This window comes from Denticeps clupeoides, chromosome 3, assembly GCF_900700375.1.
Source record: "Denticeps clupeoides chromosome 3, fDenClu1.1, whole genome shotgun sequence".
In the NCBI taxonomy this organism is placed as follows: domain Eukaryota; kingdom Metazoa; phylum Chordata; class Actinopteri; order Clupeiformes; family Denticipitidae; genus Denticeps; species Denticeps clupeoides.
This window is the reverse complement of record NC_041709.1, coordinates 3,336,664-3,355,631: the sequence shown is the minus strand read 5'-3', so window position 1 is coordinate 3,355,631 and position 18,968 is coordinate 3,336,664. Positions and strand designations below refer to the sequence as shown.

The following is an 18,968-nucleotide window of genomic DNA, read 5'->3' as shown; positions in this document are numbered from 1 at the left end:
ATTGTCACCGTCAGGCCGCCAGAGGGTGCCACAACAACCACGACCCCAGCGAACCAGAAGTAATCCCGACACAAACACTATAAAAGGACAACAACACATTGCAAACTCATAAGCTGACTTGTGAGGACTCCCTCGCAGGTCACTCCGGCCGTCAGAGGAACCAAGAACTGATCCTTCGTGTCTTCTGGGGATAACTGGGGATGTCACGGAATTTGTAATCGCTTGTCCAGCATGTGCAGCAAACAACTGTGACAACCAAGGTCTCCTGCCTCGGCCCCACCGTCCATGGTCTCATTTGTCCCCTGATTTCATCACCGGGCTGCCACCATCCCAGGGAAAGACCAGTCTGCTGGTCCTGGTGGACCGGTTCTCAAAAGTTTCCGGTTCATAGCTCTACCCAGCGTACCCTCAGTGGCCGCCACTGCCAAACACGTAATCAAAGAAGTCGTCCACCACTCTGGTCCCCCCAACAACCTCCTATCTGAAAGAGGACACCAGTTTATAGCATAAACTAAGTTCTGGTGGCGCTTTTGGAACCAATTTAAGGTGTCGGTTAGTCTCATCTTTGGCTATCACCCCAAGTCCATTGGTCAAACTGAGCGCATCATTAATCATTAATAAAAAAAATACCTACACTGCTATTGTTCCTCCCAAACAATTACTTGGCCCAAGTACCCAGAACAGGCACGTAACCAAAAATGTGTCAATGGCTATCGCCGTCTCCCCCTTTGAGGTATCCACCAGTCTGGCCCCCCCTATGGTTCCCCAAACTGGTCGCAGAAGGTCCCATTCCAGCTGTCAACCTCTGACTCCAGCAAGTCCACCAGACCTGGGCTCTCATCCACCGAGCCCTAGACTGAATCGCAAAGTCAATGAAATGGCATGCAGATCAACAACATTGTTTGGCCCACTGGCGATCGAGTGTGTGTCTCCACCTGAGGGCTTCCCATGGCATCCTCAGCCAAGAAACTGGGGCCACAGTTCATTAGGTCATCTACCTGCTCATCTCCTCTTCACCTGACACTAGCGACGCCACCCTCCCTTGACTCATTGACGGATCCTTGACATTCCCAGTGGGTCACCGGGGTCAAGTACTGTGAGGGCTATGGACCAGAAGAACAATACTGTGACATCCTTGACCTGATCCAAGACTTTTATGACTATCACCCATGTGCACCAGGTCCGCTCCACTACTGGACTGGAAGGAATCTGTAAGGCCCAACACGAACACAATAAAAGGACAACAACAACACATTTCAAACTCCTATGCTGAGTTGCTCTCATTTAATGCAAGCCATGGACTGATCTTGCTTCTCATCCTTTACCCTTTTTGACCTGACTCCGAGATTGGAATATACCTTTTGCCATTGGTTTGGAACTTGAAGTTTTCGACCACTTCTTCCATCCCCAACCTTCATTCTCGCCACGCCTCTGAAAGCCCATCCGACCCTTAAGAACTCTGCGCCTGTTGACCATGTCTATGGCCTGCTGCTTTCCAGCAGCAGTACTCTGAGGATAGTGCCGCATCCGAGGCCGCAGACCCCACCGCCACTCAGGCCTCATTCCTGGCGACGCTCCACTCATTGCCCCTGCACTCTGCCAGTCATGATAGCTTTGACCAGAGACTCAAACTTTAGCTGCTAGTGCGTCCCAAGCTCTCCATTCTGACATTTATTCACAAACAGATAATACCACCATATATGTATGTGAATACCTTTTAGTTACATTATATTAAAACTATAAAAAAATTTTATAGCCAACACATGATGTTTGAGAACTGATGTTTGAGAGTTTAATGTTTAACAGTGCACAATTTATTTAAATATAATGCATATCCTTCAGTCTTTTGTTGTGGTAGTAACTGTGTTTCAGCTGAATTTAAATGAAAGTTTCCTCGCTTGCTCTTGTTGAGTAGTGTCCGTCGGTCACGTGTCAACACAGACAGCATGTTGACTGGACATACCCTGGTTTGTGCCAGGAATCAGCACCTGTAAATGATAAAGGTTTGCATGGATAATAGGCTTATAGGGTTGTGCACTCTTCTCCACAGGCTCTTCTTTCTGGAGTGCTTGCTCTTCTGTTCTCCGGCTCTTCCTTTAAGAACTTCCACATCCATTTTTCTCTCGTTCCATGGTGCCATAGCATCAAATATATAAGTTCCAAAAGTACAAGTAAACTGCAAAGTTATTGGGCATGCACAAGAACTTTATACCAGTTTTATCCAAGAAACTACATGATTTGCCATGAATAAAAAAAAAAAAGTCTTTATTATGGAGTGGTCATCCCAATACATCTAAAATATTTTGGGAGTAATTTATAAGATGATTTTATAAGATTATTTCTTAATTTGCTTTCTCTCTGTTCTGCCAGTAAAGTATTTCGAGAAAGCGCCCAATCAGTGGAGACGTGACAAGGCACATGCACAAACAAATCAGGGTCAAAAGTTCATAGGGCACAAAAGTTGGGTCCTCACCAGGTGTCAGTGTGACAAATGACTTGCTACTGATAGTTACTCAGAAGTCACACTCTTTGGGGGCTTTTAAGTCGGAGGAACCAATGGGTTTGATGGACAGCTCTCAGTGTATGCAAAACTATTATAGTCATCATGATACTACGACTGCCATCAAAGTAAAACAGGCAGAATAATTGTCTGTGGATAGCTGTGGGGCTGCTAGATCTATTTCTTTGCAGAAGTTTGTGTTAGCAGTGAGGTGTGATCAACACGTTGTTTTTGCTCCCTAATCGGTGGACCCTGGCATCCCGTCAGGCGAGGGGAGACCCCGTTGACTCTTAATCAGTGCTGCCTGTGATCTGTGGCGCTCTAACACTCTCTCTCTCTCTCTCTCTCTCTCTCTGGCAGCCACATTTTGGGCATCCTGGGATTAGAGGGAAAATATCCAGTTGTTTTTTCCTCACATCACAGCATAGGTTTCTGGAAGCAGAAACATGGAGTAGACCAGGCCAAAATATAGTTGCATGTTTGCTGCAATTCTTTCTCCATGCAGTGTTTTATCTGAACTGTTTCATAAAAGAGAATCATGGTAAACAGAAATATTGCAGATTTTCAGTTCAGAAAAAAACACAAGGGGGGAGGAATAGCCAATTAAAACTTTGATGAACATGACTTAATCAGTTCCAGATTGCTGCACTAATGCAAAAGGCTTGTTTCAACAGACTCATAATCAAGAGGTTTGCATGGTTGGTTTTCAAGCTAACCATCCTGCACTCTGCAGATAAATTGCTTTTACAAAGCACACAATAAACCTGGACAATTTTTAGACCACAACATGCCAGAATATGCTTTATTTTTTTATCAATTTGTTGAATTTAAATACATTAAACTCCTGTAAAGTTTTCATATGTAGAATTACACAAATTCATATCTAATCATTACTTTGGAATGATGTGCAGCAAAACGCGACTATATATACATAAATGAATCCAGAATTGATCCCTGTGAGACTCTGCTTGCTATAGATGTTCTTTGAATCATGATGATCTAAGTTAACAAACTCTACCTGCTGACAAGACCTTTCTTAGTGAGACACAGTGGTTCGTTATCTCAAATGCTGCATGGAGAAACAAGTGCTTTCTGTCATTGCTAATCTCCTTTATCAAAGAACTTGCAGTACTGTTATTTTTACAAAATTAAGACTCAGTGGAGGATTCTGCATCGACTCATTAACTATTCCCTATGAACACAGCCCATTAGATGTATGCTTCAGTGGCATTGTGTAAAAATACACAGCCTAAAATATGGTGCTTTTTGTTCTGGCTAAAAATGTTCAATAATTACAAATACAAATGCTGAAAATGAAATATTTTTAGTAAATACGTTAATGGGCATGCACAAGAACTTTATATCTTGTACTAAAATAAAAAACAAGTTGCTGATGACTTAATTCCAGCAGTTACTAAATAACTGACAATCAAGTGACACACTATGGCTGGGTCTCATGCTGAGCAATAATGAGGTAATCTGTGGTAACATCAAGAAGATTTCCACCCCAGTCCACCTAAATCCTACCTTCCAGCATATCCTGCTCCTTGAGCTGTGGTTTTTTTTGACTGATGAACCACCTATGGACGCAAGCAGCAGACATAAAACGAGATTAATTGGTTGGATTAAAAGAGCCACTGAGAGCCCATCAACATGCTTTCTTTGTTCAGCCTAGGGGCCAGACCACTGAACAGAGAAATTCATTGCATCTGACCCATGAGGAAGAGAAAATAAGAGAAGGAAAAGAAAGGTGAAGGCAAGATGGACGATGGGCAAGGTTGTTGTTATTTGGGACTATTTTTGCATTATAATATTCCCTCTAAGGCACTAGCTGTCCAGTTCTAAAAGATAGCACTCATCTCATTGCATGAGGAGAGTTCATGAGGGCATGTTCAGAAATGACCCATGGGCTCTTAGATTTTAATTAAGGCACGTGTCTGTGAGAGCAGTGCTGCAGAAAGGTTTTCAACAGCCTTCTTCTCTCGCCTCTCTCGGCACTGAGGCCTTTGGGGACGGGGTGGGGGGTGCCTGCTTCAGCTTAGTGCTCGATTGATTCCGGCACCCCACAGCTGATTAAGTTGAGAAGACCTCTTTAAAACATCCAAGCACCCTGCTGTGATCACTTCTGATGTTGCTGTGGTGACTGGAAGTTCTGCAGGAGTTAATATTAGGCATGGTTTTATTTGTGCTTAATTTTTGGGATTAATATGTCTTTTGGGGTGCTGCCACATGGGGTGAGACTCAGGGAGGAGGTTCAGCGTTTTACTCAAGGCAGGCTCAGGAAGGAATTAAATAAATAAATAAATCGGTGGAAAACCCCCGAGAGGATAATCCCCGCTTTAAATAAGAGTGGCGCTGGAGATTTGCATTGAGAGGATCAATAGGATAAGTGGATATTAGCAAAAACAATGTTGCTTACATTATTGATCAGCATCAGTAACAGATCATGGTGTGTCTGCATTCATAAAGCTGCAACGGCCCATCCATCAACGTCATTGTGATCCTTTTACCTATTCTGCAAAGTGGCTGCAATGCGTGCACACGCGCACACACACACACACACACACACACACACACACTTCTCAGAAACGCATTTTTATTCACGTTATTGCATTTAAAATGAAGAACACTGCATTTTGCAAAATAAAACATAGTCAGGGACATCTTGTTTTAAGGAATAACTGCTGTTTTATTCAATCCAGGAAAGGTAACCTGGGACACCCAGCATTTTTTGAACACACCGCAGGGATTTGGAAGAGTATTATAGCATAACAGAATTATAAAGCTATGGTGTACTGCTTTGTTAGACTCCTGGAACAAACCAGTGGCAATACTCTAAAGCTGCAATCATGAAATACCTCAGAAATACGGATATTTACAGGATAAGAGAAGAAAATCTCTGCCTATGTAATCTTTTAGCTCTCTAATCTGTTTGTTTCTCATTGACACATTCTGACATACACTACAAGGAAAGCCGAGGCTTGAGACCTGCAAAAAAAACACAGATTCTCACATACGATAATTTTGCAATTTGCATCCTTGAGTAAAGCCAAATGAATAAAAAATGTTTGCTGTCTAAGTAATCTGAACATGTCGGATGCACATAACCTCACATGCACCAATATTTCAGAGCTGGACATTAACACATTCATGGTGAATGTCATGTAAAGCAGGATTTCTTTTGGCCTTTCAAGGAACCGATGTAGCATGGCACATATGCAGCATGCTGGATAAATGAAGGGAAAAAACAGCAACAGCTAGCCCTAGCCAACATTTCCACGGTGACGGTAATCTCTGTGTGTTTCACCATTGGGATGATCTGGGAAGTGTGCCACCCTGAGCTGGATTATCGGGAGCTAACAGGATCCTGCTGATGGGTCGGTAGAAATCGAGTGGGGTTCTCTCTGTGTGTGTGTGTGTGTGTGTGTGTGTGTGTTTGGGAGAAGAGCATTACATTAATTACAACCTGCAGAATCTAGGACGGCTCTGTGTTGCATGTCATCGCACACAAGGACAAAAGCATTAAAGGAAACAATTAATGTGTAACTAAAATCGGTCATAACTCACCTCTTTTTCCTTTTCTCGCTGCATCCTTTTTATTATTATTTGCCGCTGTTTAAAAAGCCTTTTAGATGAAGTGGTCATGCCGCAGCAGCTTGCAGGTACGCCTCCCGTCTCCTTATCTGTCAGCCACACTTTCCCCTAGTGTCCATAGCCCTGAGATAGTAGCGCAGAGCAAATTTTCCCCAGCGGTCCTACATCCTTCATCTCCCCTTTACAAGCCCCGCTGGCAGCCAATTGCCTCCTCCCTTTCTGAAGGCCTACAGCCACCACCGGCCACTGCCACCTTTAACACTAACAACGAAGTGAAACATGGCAAAGTGTAGATACCGCTGGGTTTATTCTGAGAAAAATCGCTGCTGTCTGGACGCGGGAATGAAAAATTATCAACCTGAAATAGCAATTTAAAGGCCGCGTGTCCCATTCCCCTCCCCATCTTATATATTTACTCACTGTTAGCTTCTACCCTAATGCTGCTTTAGGGGCCATGCTGACTAAATTACCAGAATGCTTTGTATTTCTTTCATGATCCGAGTCTGTTCAACATCAGTTTACCTGCCGTCCTGTTGCTTGTTAAGGTTCTACAAGTAAGCCGCCTGCGCAACATATTTTTTCAAAAGTTGTTTTTTTTTTTTTTGTGGAGGGCATAGAAGCTAAGTGGGTAATACACACCAGAAGCGTCAGAGGACCACAAAGCCACAGGTTTAAACCCCACTTACTGGCATTGTGTCCCTAAGCCAGAAACCTGTTCCTGTAACTACTGATTGATAAGGGCATCTGAGTGAACAGTTGTACAGTCCACACATTTATGCTACACAAGAGATTCTTGATGGGGGGTGGGGTGAATATGGGTCAAGAAATGGATAGGGAAGAATGGATTGCCTCTTTCTCTAAACCTTTCTCTAAACCTGTACCGTCTGCTTTCAGAGGCTGTAAACATGTATTAATTCTGTTTGACAGAGGCTAAGCTTTAGATATCAATCCACCATCTAAAGCACATCAAGCAGACCCACCGTTGTTTCACCCCACCTTGTTCCTCTGTAATCCAGCTCTGCACAAGTCTGAAGTTAATCCAGTTGGACACAGGTTTCAACTGGGCCTGTGCTTCCCCGCTAACACTCCCGTTAGACTGTGGATGCCAGTGAAGATGAAAGCGTGAGGTTGAGAGTGTCAGCAAAGTCAACCAAGAAAGAACCAAGATCAGGTCTCTTAAAAAGGGTTCTTTTCCACTGCAAGTTTTTTTTATCGACTGCAAAAGCGAATTGATCTTGGTGCGGGCTGGAATCTGATGTAAGCTGATGAAGTCAAAAAGTGGACTTCTGCACTAACAAGGACCTTAGTGGATACTATGCGAAATCCAACTGACAGATTAAATAATGCAAGCTGTGCAAAAGTTTCTTCTCAAAAGCATTTTCGCATAATATACATGGTGTTGTGAACTGGTTTGTTGGATTTAGATTATTCGCAGATGCACGTTGTTCTTCGGAAGTTAGCAGTGAACCATGTTTCAATCTCATTTGAAAGGGGACCAAGAGCGATAAACTAAAGGAACGGTCTCCTTGTTATAAGTTGCAGCATGAACCAAAGCCCGTCTCTCTGAAGCGCTTCTGTATCTTTGTACATTTTTTATAAGGGACTGAATCATTGATGCCAAGAAACTGGTGCCATTACTTCCCTCCCCCCGTCTCCGTCTCCCACGGATGGGTCCAACATCTGTCACTGAATCAGTTTCCTTCAACTGCAGCTGGTTTGTGGAGATTCGAGGCGAGAAAGAGAATCTGTAAAGAAGCCCTTCTGAGGCAGCTGCGAGGACATCCGTCCTTCACCAGAAATGCTTTACCTTCGCTGCTGCAATCGTGGGGTAACATGCTCTTAAAATGTGAGAATGGAGGAAAACTGGAGCTTCTCTCAAAAGGACATCAAGCACAGCGGGAGTGAGGGACTGAGGGTGTAGGTGTCAAGATCGCTTAATTTACAAGCCCATCCATTTCCCCCTCCCGAAAAGAGCCTGGCTTGCGCTACACGGGAAGGCTGGGAGTGAGAAAGGGTGCCACTGCATATTGTCCCATCTCCCTTAGGCATTCACGCCATTGTCATCCTGTCATTGTCACAAAAGCAAGCCTCGCAATGCTTGTTGCACATCTGTGTTCGTGCATGGGTTCCGGCTCTGGGCCTCTGCTCGTTTGTGTAGGATCGTTAGGTTGGTAATGAGGGCTAGCCAGGAGTAAGGATTGTGGGTAACAAACCATATTTGTGCCTTTGGCTGCATCTCAATCTCAGTCATACAAATTGGCTCAGAAGTGACCTTTATTGTGGCAAGGGCCGGGCCGAATCGGAAAACTGTGCAGAAAGTGCAATTTCACTTGCAATTTACTGTCAGTCAGAAGCTCTTAAGCAATGCTATTGGCCTCTGAAGCATCTTTTCATTCTTTTTCGGCTAGACAGAATCAAACATCCAAGCCGACAGGACAGGCTTCACATAGCCTGCCATTCCCCACAATGCATGACCCATGTTCCCCCCAGTTGGGGTAAATTAAATTTTGATATTTACATTATGCTGCCTCATCAATAAAAACTGGACACTTTCTGTCAAATCTCCTCTCTTCTGACGGCTCTCCATGCCTCTGCCTGACCTTCACTACCTACCAGTGACATTTTCTTCTCTTTACATTTTCCCTTCTCCTTCTCTCTCCTTCCCCTTTGACATTTGATTCCATTTTTGATCACGCCAAGGTCTGGAGTCAATCCATACAAATTTGTCACTGATACCAGCTGACAGGGCTGGAGGAGTCGCCACAGCAACCCAAAGTAGCAGTCAGATGGCAAAAGAGATCTACTGTACAAAACCCCCCCCAAAACTATTACACAATAAAACGTTCAATTAAAATAGATTGTGGGCAGGACTGAAACATTGTGTCACCAAATTAACAATGCCACAGAGGCTGTGGGCATGTACCTTTTGCTGTGTAAATAATAATAAAAAAAACCCCCAATAATTTAAAGTAGGTGCCCATTATGTGTCATTACTCGATGAGACAAACTGCAGCCTCTTCAGAACCGACCTTCCTGGTGCAATTTGAGGAAAGTGCCTCTTGAGAAGTCCAATTCAGGGTAATCTTTTTTCCATACAGGTTTTCCTCCTTCGGCATCTTTTTTTTTCCTTGGGTGTGGGGGGTCGGTGGCAGGGGCTGTTGAAGTGCTTCATTATACGATAACAATGCAGAAAGACTCTCGCTGTGCTCATGGTGCAGAAAGTGATGGTGCAAAACGAAAGTGTACTTTTGTGAAGGTCACCTGTCACAACATTTGCTGTGGAGGAGGAGGAGGACCGAGCATAAAGTCTATTTCTAAAAATGGACAGACTCTGTATCTGACTCTTGTCTTGACTGTGGGTGCCGCGTCCTCAAATAAATCGCAACAGCATTGCAAAGTGACCCCTGAAAGACGTCCAAAGCAGATGCTAGTTTTGAGCAGAGATGGCTTAAGGCTTCAATAAATAAATAAATATATTGAGAAGAAACATTAATCAGAATTTCAGCGCTATAGACGTGGAGTTTGTAGGTGATCTAACATTACTGGATGTATGTGGCTGATGATGATGATGATGATGACGAATGAAGTAAGTTTTTCAAATTCACCTTTAAAGCAAGCTCACAATAAAATGAAGGCAGAATGTACAGACAGACCAGAAGGAGAAGTGCATAAAGCAATTAACCAGACTTTGAGCGTATGATAAAGTTCAAGGGAATGATGAAGTTCAATGAACAAATAACGTAGGATAGAAAAGATTCTCAGGGAATGCTGTGCTGCAGTGAAGTGAAGTGATTGTCAGTGTAAAACGCAGCACAGCACACTCTGCTTTTAACCCGTCACCCTTGGTGAGCAGTGGGCAGTCGTGACAGGCGCCCGGGGAGCAGCGTGTGGGGACGGTGCCTTGCTCAGTAGCACCTCTCCCGCTAGGCCACCACTGCCCCCTACATAGTGGGTGAAGGTGAAGAAGGTGATGAGAATCGTGATGCCACAGTCGCCTTCAAATCCTTCAACATCATCACAGTCTCTATGAGCCTGAAATGGACAGAACAAAAACCTGGACCCAGACCTCGGTGACCCCAGAGTTTGATACAGCAGTGACTCAGGCTTCTCATTAATGCGAACAGCAGGTATGCAGCGCTGTTCTTTTTAACAGTAGTGGCGTCATCAGTTAAAAGCGTGACACACATTTACATTTGCATATATTTGCATAACTCCCCCCCACCATTTAAAGAGATATATATGGCTCATGATGATTGACGGATGGTTGGAGCAAATAAATACAGCTTGGCTTCTGATGTTCAGTGAGTTCAGTCCGTAGTGCTTTCCTCCAGTGTGTGAAAAAAGAATGGATGAGAAAAGACAGGAAATGACAACCGTAGCTGATTTCTTGTGCTGGTTGAGTTGTCCTGGGGTATCATGTTAAGTTTGGTGGCCGTCTGATTGCTCCAGAGTAGGAAGTGGTAGTAGCCTAGTGGGTAACACACTCGCCTGTTAACCAGAGGACCCAGGTTCAAACTACACTTACTACCATTGTGTCCCTGAGCAAGACACTTAACCCTAAGTTGCTCCAGGGGGGGACTGTCCCTGTAACTACTGATTGTAAGTCGCTCTGGATAAGGGCGTCTGATAAATGCTGTAAATGTAAGATGTTTTTTGATGTTCCATGTTGTTTTTTCTAAGTTACATTTGCATTGTTACATTTCTCCATTTTGTCTTTTCTTTTGTTATGGGCCGTACCCCTAGGCTCGCTCATAACTGGCAATACACAAACAAACAAATAAATAAATTCATTAAATTAAAGAACAGACGAGCTGAGGCAAGACCTCAACAGTCTCAAGTGTCCCACCAGATCCTTCCTTGCATGTTATTCGTTACTTCCCCAATGCTATGATGTGCTTGAGTTTTTGCATGGTTACAGTGATTTAAAGGCCCTGTTTGTTATAGCTGATCATTTAATGCGACTGCAGACATACTTTACAGTGACACTGTAATTCCAAAATGTTTTCCATTTTTTATCCACAGAACGTTGTGCATGTCTGTATCTTACTGTTCCTCCTGCCTGTCAGCACTTTGATTGCATCTAAACACGGCTTAACAGATTAACTTTATAAATTGCGAACATGTGAAGCCAATGTTGACCAGGGGGGCAAAAAAATGGAAATTAAAGCGGTGCCACTAATGAGGCTGCTCCAGAGAACTCGACACCAGATCTCCCTCTTATGGCATTTGCTTGGCAATCGAGTGATGTGCTTTAACGATTCCATTAAACAGATTGTTGTTGAAAGCTTTTAATTGATGTGAATAATTAGCTGTGACCATGGGCCTGACTAACTGCAGAGGAATAGAGTTGACACACATCATGCTCCGGTATGGCGGCAAGGGTCGATTATAGGGAATGCGTCTTTGGCTTGTTTCAGTTTTTTTCCTCTCTCTTTAAAAAGCCTTTCCTCTTCATTCCCAAATGCCTTCTTTGAAGCATTTATATATTGATTTTTTTGTGTTTTTGACTTTTTGTGTTTGTCGTCTTGGTTTTTTGCAAATTTCCCAGGGGTGAATGCTGGAGATGCTTTAATATAAAAAAAAAGAAAGAAAAGGAAGACAGGGAGACATGAAAAAGGCAAACACGGCAAAAAGAGACACCTTTCATCATTTAAAAATTCATTGGGAATTTTGTGAAACAAAAGATAATAAGATTACAGTGGATGACAATGGGTATAGCTCTCATCAGTGCACTGTGATGAAATTGGGATATTAGTCAACAGATACGCCTCCGGTCCACCACGGTTGAGGGGACCTTGGGTTTGGTTTATATTTTTTGTTGTGGGTGTAATTAAAGTGACATAAATATGTATATTCACAGAAATTAGCGCAGAAAACCAATTCTGCCACAATTGATGGCCTTGAACAAAAATCACTTTTCCCTATAATGAAGCATAATAAACGAACCGGAGAGACGTTTGATCACACGTTAGTCTAAAAGGGTTTAATTAATCTCTCTAAGGGTCCAGGTAGTGTACTGTAAATTAATCATCTGGTTCTTGCCTCTGAAAAGCATTTGGCAGGACTAATTAAATATGATGGGTCAGGGAAGTACAGCTAATATTAAATCAATAGAAAAGAGGCGAACAGACATCCACAAAGCTGCTTGATGTCTGGCTAGTCAACAGCAACGCACTGTGCAGAGAAAGAAAAATCCATTTTGGAACCTCTGGAAATGTAATATTTCAAAGCCAAGGTTCATTTCCTCATTTCTATTCTGGCTGAGATATATAGTCCTGGAGCCATGCATAGGTCAACAGTGTGTTTTTTTAAATGCTGTCTTGGGAGAAAGTCTGCCTCGGGAGCAGCCCGTGCCTTCCAGTGTAAAAGGCCCCTGCTACTTTGCGATATGTATTTGCAAGGTTAACCATATGGATATTGGGATAAATAATAGCAAGGATTGTATATTGACCCTATACAGTGGGGCAAAACATTTATTTGGCAGCCATTGATTGTGCGTGATGTCCCACTAACAAAGATGAGATGGGCCTATAATTTTCATCATGTGTACACTTCAACTATGAGAGACAGAATGTAAAAAAAATCTAGAAAATCACATTGTAGGAATTTTAAAGAGTTTATTTGTATATGGTGCAGAAAATAATTATTTAGCACCTACAATCAACATCTTAGTGAAGAAACAGCACAGAACTACATGGAGGGAACTGGTCAATGACATGAAGAGAGCTGGGACAACAGTAGCAAAGGTTACTATTAGTAACACAGTACGTGGTCATGGATTAAAATCCTGCCTTACTCGAAAGGTCTTCTTGCTTAAAACAGCAAATATCCAGGTCCGAGTAACATTTCCCAGAGACCATCTGGATTATCCAGAGGAGGATTGGGAGAATGTCATGGGAAATGTACAGACCTCTCTCATCTTTTTAAGAAGGGAAACTTGCACAATCTGTGGCTGCCAATTTTTTGCCCTACTGTAATATACAGCTTTGGTACAGATATCAATGTATCCTGTTTAATTGAATGAATCAAATTGAAGAGTTCTGCATTTTTTTGCACATGATTCACTTGGCATGGCCTTGAAAGAATGTAGAAACACAAGGGTCACTGTGGTGTAAGTAGCTATATATTGGACTGAAAGCCTGACTGTGCATACTATCAATGAATAATATTTATGTTCTGTTTAACTGGCAGTCTAAGGCACACATGTGCAATATTCATGCTGCCTAACCTTTATACAAGGAGTGCAGAATTATTAGGCAAGTTGTATTTTTGAAGAATAATTTTATTATTGAACAACAACCATGTTCTCAATGAACCCAAAAAACTCATATCAAAGCTGAATGTTTTTAGTTTGTTTTAATTTTGAGCTATTTTAGGGGGATATCTGTGTGTGCAGGTGACTATTACTGTGCATAATTATAAGGCAACTTAACAAAAAACAAATATATACCCATTTCAATTATTTATTTTTACCAGTGAAACCAATATAACATCTCCACATTCACAAATATACGTTTCTGACATTCAAAAACAAAACAAAAACAAATCAGCGACCAATATAGCCACCTTTCTTTGCAAGGACACTCAAAAGCCTGCCATCCATGGATTCTGTCAGTGTTTTGATCTGTTCACCATCAACATTGCATGCAGCAGCAACCACAGCCTCCCAGACACTGTTCAGAGAGGTGTACTGTTTTCCCTCCTTGTAAATCTCACATTTGATGATGGACCACAGGTTCTCAATGGGGTTCAGATCAGGTGAACAAGGAGGCCATGTCATAAGTTTTTCTTCTTTTATACCCTTTCTTGCCAGCCACGCTGTGGAGTACTTGGACGCGTGTGATGGAGCATTGTCCTGCATGAAAATCATGTTTTTCTTGAAGGATGCAGACTTCTTCCTGTACCACTGCTTGAAGAAGGTGTCTTCCACAAACTGGCAGTAGGACTGGGAGTTGAGCTTGACTCCATCCTCAACCCGAAAAGGACCCACAAGCTCATCTTTAAATGATACCAGCCCAAACCAATACTCCAGCTCCACCTTGCTGGCGTCTGAGTCGGACTGGAGCTCTCTGCCCTTTACCAATCCAGCCACGGGCCCATCCATCTGGCCCATCAAGACTCCCTCTCATTTCATTAGTCCATAAAACCTTAGAAAAATCAGTCTTGAGATATTTCTTGGCCCAGTCTTGACGTTTCAGCTTGTGTTCAGCCTTTCTTACCTTGGCCATGTCTCTGAGTATTGCACACCTTGTGCTTTTGGGCACTCCAGTGATGTTGCAGCTCTGAAATATGGCCAAACTGGTGGCAAGTGGCATCTTGGCAGCTGCACGCTTGACTTTTCTCAGTTCATGGCGAATTATTTTGCGCCTTGGTTTCTCCACACGCTTCTTGCGACCCTGTTGACTATTTTGAATGAAACGCTTGATTGTTCGATGATCACGCTTCAGAAGTTTTGCAATTTTAAGAGTGCTGCATCATGTCAAGTCCTTCTTTTGACCCATTTTGCCAAAGGAAAAGAAGTTGCCTAATAATTATGCACACCTGATATAGGGTGATATTGTCATTAGACCACACCCCTTCTCATTACAGAGATGAACATCACCTAATATGCTTAATTGGTAGAAGGCTTTCGAGCCTGAAGAGGATGATTTGGATAAAATACTCATTTGCCTAATAATTCTGCATTCCCTGTATGCCACACTTGGGGGTGAGGTGGTATTTGGGGGTGAGGTGGGATTTGTGTTAGTACTCACTAACACAGATTTAGACAATATTTAAGAGTAATGGGTCTTTTGTGTATGTAGGAAATTTTTCTGATCTTTGACTTCAACTTGAGTGTTGAATTATATATTTTTGTTCAGTGTATATCGCATTTCACTGATTTTATACTGCCTTGATCTGCAGGTCACAGATCAAAGCACTTGTGTCTGTTTTTTTTATTTTATGGTCACCATGCGCCTTGCCACTCCTGCTTGTACACTGGTGCAAATATACACCGGCAAAAAGTAAATGAGGCGGATTGCATAGTGATATTTAGTTCATTTTCATACATGCACACCATGTCTATTACAGGCCCTGTGGAAATGATCAATGCTGCATGTAAAGTGGATAATGCGGGGTTACTCTACACTGTGTACTCTGCAGCTGCTGGAGAGAACACCTGTAATTGTACATTCTCAACCATCCCTCTCTCTGTGATGCACTTGCTGCGCTTCAGTCACAGCTATAAAGCCGGCACAGGGTGGCTCGGAGTCTGAAGGTGCAGAGAGGGACTCTATTATGCATCAGGGGTAAAAAAAAAAACCCAAAATGCCTGGAAAGTCTTGGATTGAAACAGAAAGTGACAGGTACGGAGTGGCCAGGAAGCGGCCTGGAAGACTTGGAGCAGGGAGAGACGTGTCTGTTGTGAAAGCCCTCCGGAGACAGGTGCTAGGCAGTGCACATATTGCAGCAATGAGCCATCAGTGCCATTGTCCTCCCGCCTCATTGTGCACTCAGAGATGACACCCATTCTGTAAGCTTATCCACCTCGCCGCTCATTTTACCTCCTTCCAAAGCCTTTTTATGCCATTACGAGGATCTCATTTCTGCTTTTAGATTTCTCTCACCTCCACATTTTTCTGGCCCAACACAACTTCGGATCAGCTTCCACCCCTAACAAGGCGAAAAAAGTGGCAGACATCAGTGCCACATCCTTACAGAGCGTGAAGAATTTGCTGTGTGGCCATTTGCAGCCTTGGGATGGGAGGGTTTTAATTGAATACAATTTTTGAGGGTTTCCGAGTTCTTCATTTTGCCAAAGGTCTACTTGCCATGGCCTTAAGTGAAAGGGGTAACAAAAGCAGATCATGTTATGTTAATATTGTGTAAGCAGCTTGGCATTCAGATAGGATTATGGGTGTCTGCCGAGCCATTCCTCGCCATCCCTGACTGTGAAGGTGCTTCTAGGGGTGTCTTAATTTCATATTAGCATTTTAGTATGCATGACACTTCACGGGTGGCAACAATGACCTGTTAGGAATCCTTTTGTGTCTGAATAATAATCCTTTATTATGAGTTAATTAGGGTTTTTTTTTAGAGAAATAGGCTTAGTAGGAGTGACACAAAAAGGGCACTTAGGTTAACCAGAGGTGTAACCCGGAATAATAGAGCTGGTTTCTCTAGGAACGCTCCAGTGTCTCGAGTAATATGATCAGGCTGAACATGCCCGTGCCGCTCCAGTTGAGTTTGTAGTGAAGCCAACATGCTGCAGCATTGTACCTGTAACGAATGAGGCATGTGCTTGCTCATGCTACTGCTAACGTGGAGCACGCGCTGTTGTTAACTGGCTCTGCTTCACAGAGAAAAAACAGGCAAAAACAGGCATTCTCACTAGCAGTGCTGCCATAGAAAAAAAGAGGACCCTGGTCAGATTCCCTGCTCCCTGCTGGAGATTTCATGTTACATGGCCATGCTGGCAGGCATTTCCCTCCAACCAATCCAATTTCGTGCCTCGGAACAAAGACATTGAGATCAGTTGTACCGGTATTGCTAAATTAGCCCTGGTCGGATGTTCCAGCTGCCTGTGACTATGATAAACCATTTCAGAAAGCGTATGGTTCTAAACGGATGGAGGGCGCCGAAGGAAAACCACAAAGGCACCTTGAAATGTCCTGGAGAAATAAAATAATAAAAAAAAGAAACTTGAGAACCCCTCCCCTCCAGGTTCTTTTAAAGAAACATCTGCAAATACAAAATGTTAATGTAAAGCACTGTTCCGCTCAACTGGGGGCGGAAGCTAATGCAACATCTGCTAACGTTACATGCAGATAGTCTTAATGGGACAAGCATTCGCTTTAGAAGCCCACGCCAAAATGATCAGCGTCTTCGGAACAATCAGAATAGCACCGTGCCTCATTAAGCCCACCTTTCCGTCCCATCCACTCTCACCGACGGATTTCAGGCTCCCGCACGACCCTAATCAGTGTAAATAGAGTTCAGCAAATGCGTAGATCTGGGTTACAGTGTGTGTGTGTGTGTGTGTGAGAGCTTGGCCCGATGACAGCACTACACCTTGCTTTCTCCTTGTCATCCCTGGCAGGCTTGAGCGCGGTGGAGCGCGAGGGGCGACTGCTGCGTCCCTCCTCATTGACAATGCTGTTGGTCCCCCCCCCCCCATCCTGCTGGCACAGCGGCGGTCCGATAGAAGGTGGGGAGAGAAGCGACACCCAACTAATGACAAAAACAACACACTGCAGCAGCGCAGGGGCCAACGCCGAGGCCCTCCGGCTGGGCTCCCGCGGCACCGCCGAGACGTCTTCCATGAGAAGGCGACTCATTTACTGACATATGACAGCGTGGGGGAGGAAGAGGTGGGAGAGGGAGACAAACAAGCAAACAAGCCGGGGGAAGACGGCCGAAAAACATCAGAGATCTCGTCCCCTTCAGTCTACCGGGGCGGCAGAGAGGCCGACTGGCTGGTGGGCGGCGAGCGGCCCGGATGACGAGCGCCGCATCAGCGCCGTGGCCTCGACGTTCTGCGGAGGCTCCAAAAAAAAAAAACACGGCAGAGCGAGGAGAGACGGAGAAGGAGGTGGCGATTATGCTCCTTCTCTCCCACGCAGCCCGAGCAGACTTCCTGCCATCTGCTGACAAACTTTGGAGATAACGCTGCCTCCCGGCCTGTTGACAATCACCGTGGCAACAGCCGGAGGGTAGCGCTACGCGTGAGAATTGAATACCGCGCACCAGCCCAGGTATTGGCCTAAACAGCTCCTTTTAACACTCCTATCTTCTGCCCCTTTTTTTCTTTTCTTCCTTTCAATCACCAGGCTTTTGTGATATGCCTTTCCATCACTTTTTATATTTATTAAAATTATCATTATTTTTATTCTTTTTTTGTCTATCTTTGTCTTTGTCCCTGCAGAAAAAAAAATCCCCAGTTTTGTTGTCTCCTTTACATACTGAGCAAAGGAACCTTATCCTGGGAGACTTGCTGGCGTATGGTCCATCAGCGCCGCTGGGTTCATTCATTTGCTTCTTTATCTGGTCAGGACAGATACAATGTAAAATTGGTGCATTACGTGCGCAATTACCACATCTATTGTGCCGTGTTTGTGCTTCGCATTGTGCCGGGCCATAATTCCACAGCCGTACGTCAATGTTTTTCTTTTTTTATGACAGGTGGGAAACTGAAACTGAATTCAACCAGCCGTCGTGCCTACGCGTTGGAAGAAATGAAAAAACCAGCTCCGCTCCTACCAGCTCAATTTCAAAGTGCATTTTGTGCCCGAGACGTCCCTGCTATTGTCCCACGTGGCATTCTATATGAATATAGTGACATCGAACAAGTGACACCGTGAGGCCATTACCAGAAGAATGACACAGAACCAAATGAGCATCTAGTGCCCCTGATTTATTCCCACCGTCGCCAACATCAGATGCTGTAATGTGCTCGATCTGCGGCCAGGGACTGGCTATTTGTCAAAGGAGGTGCCATCATGGTCCTTTACGCTTGCGTGTCCTTCGCAGAGATGCCATGTAGCTGCGCTCGCCTGGGCAAATTTTACCATCGCCTCTGCCCACGAATGCATTTGTGAATGAACAAAATAGCGAAACAGTCTGGGAGTTAGTTAATGGGATGGCTTTGGCAACCCCAAGTGACCTTTTATTACAGTAATTTTTTTGAGCGAAGGGCCACGCTGATGCGCATCTGTTTTGTGAATAGCGAGTGCGTGCCACGGACGGGGTAGCTCTCTGAGTGATTAATGTTAATATTGATGTGGGCGATAAAAGGATTTTCTTCTGTTTTTTTTGTTTTTTTTATCCTTTTCCACATTCACTGACAGCGGCAGCATCCCGAAAAAATGCCAAAAAACACAAGCTAAAGGACCAA

General features: G+C 43.8%; 1 long non-coding RNA gene across 1 annotated transcript; it reads left to right on the top strand.

The window, feature by feature from the left end:
- Positions 1 to 17,783: 17,783 nt before the first annotated feature.
- LOC114785282 (uncharacterized) lies at positions 17,784 to 18,367 on the top strand. Its single transcript, XR_003749038.1, has 3 exons — positions 17,784 to 17,829; positions 18,000 to 18,121; positions 18,257 to 18,367. It is a non-coding gene; the product is annotated as an uncharacterized LOC114785282 (long non-coding RNA).
- The last annotated feature ends 601 nt before the right edge of the window (positions 18,368 to 18,968 follow it).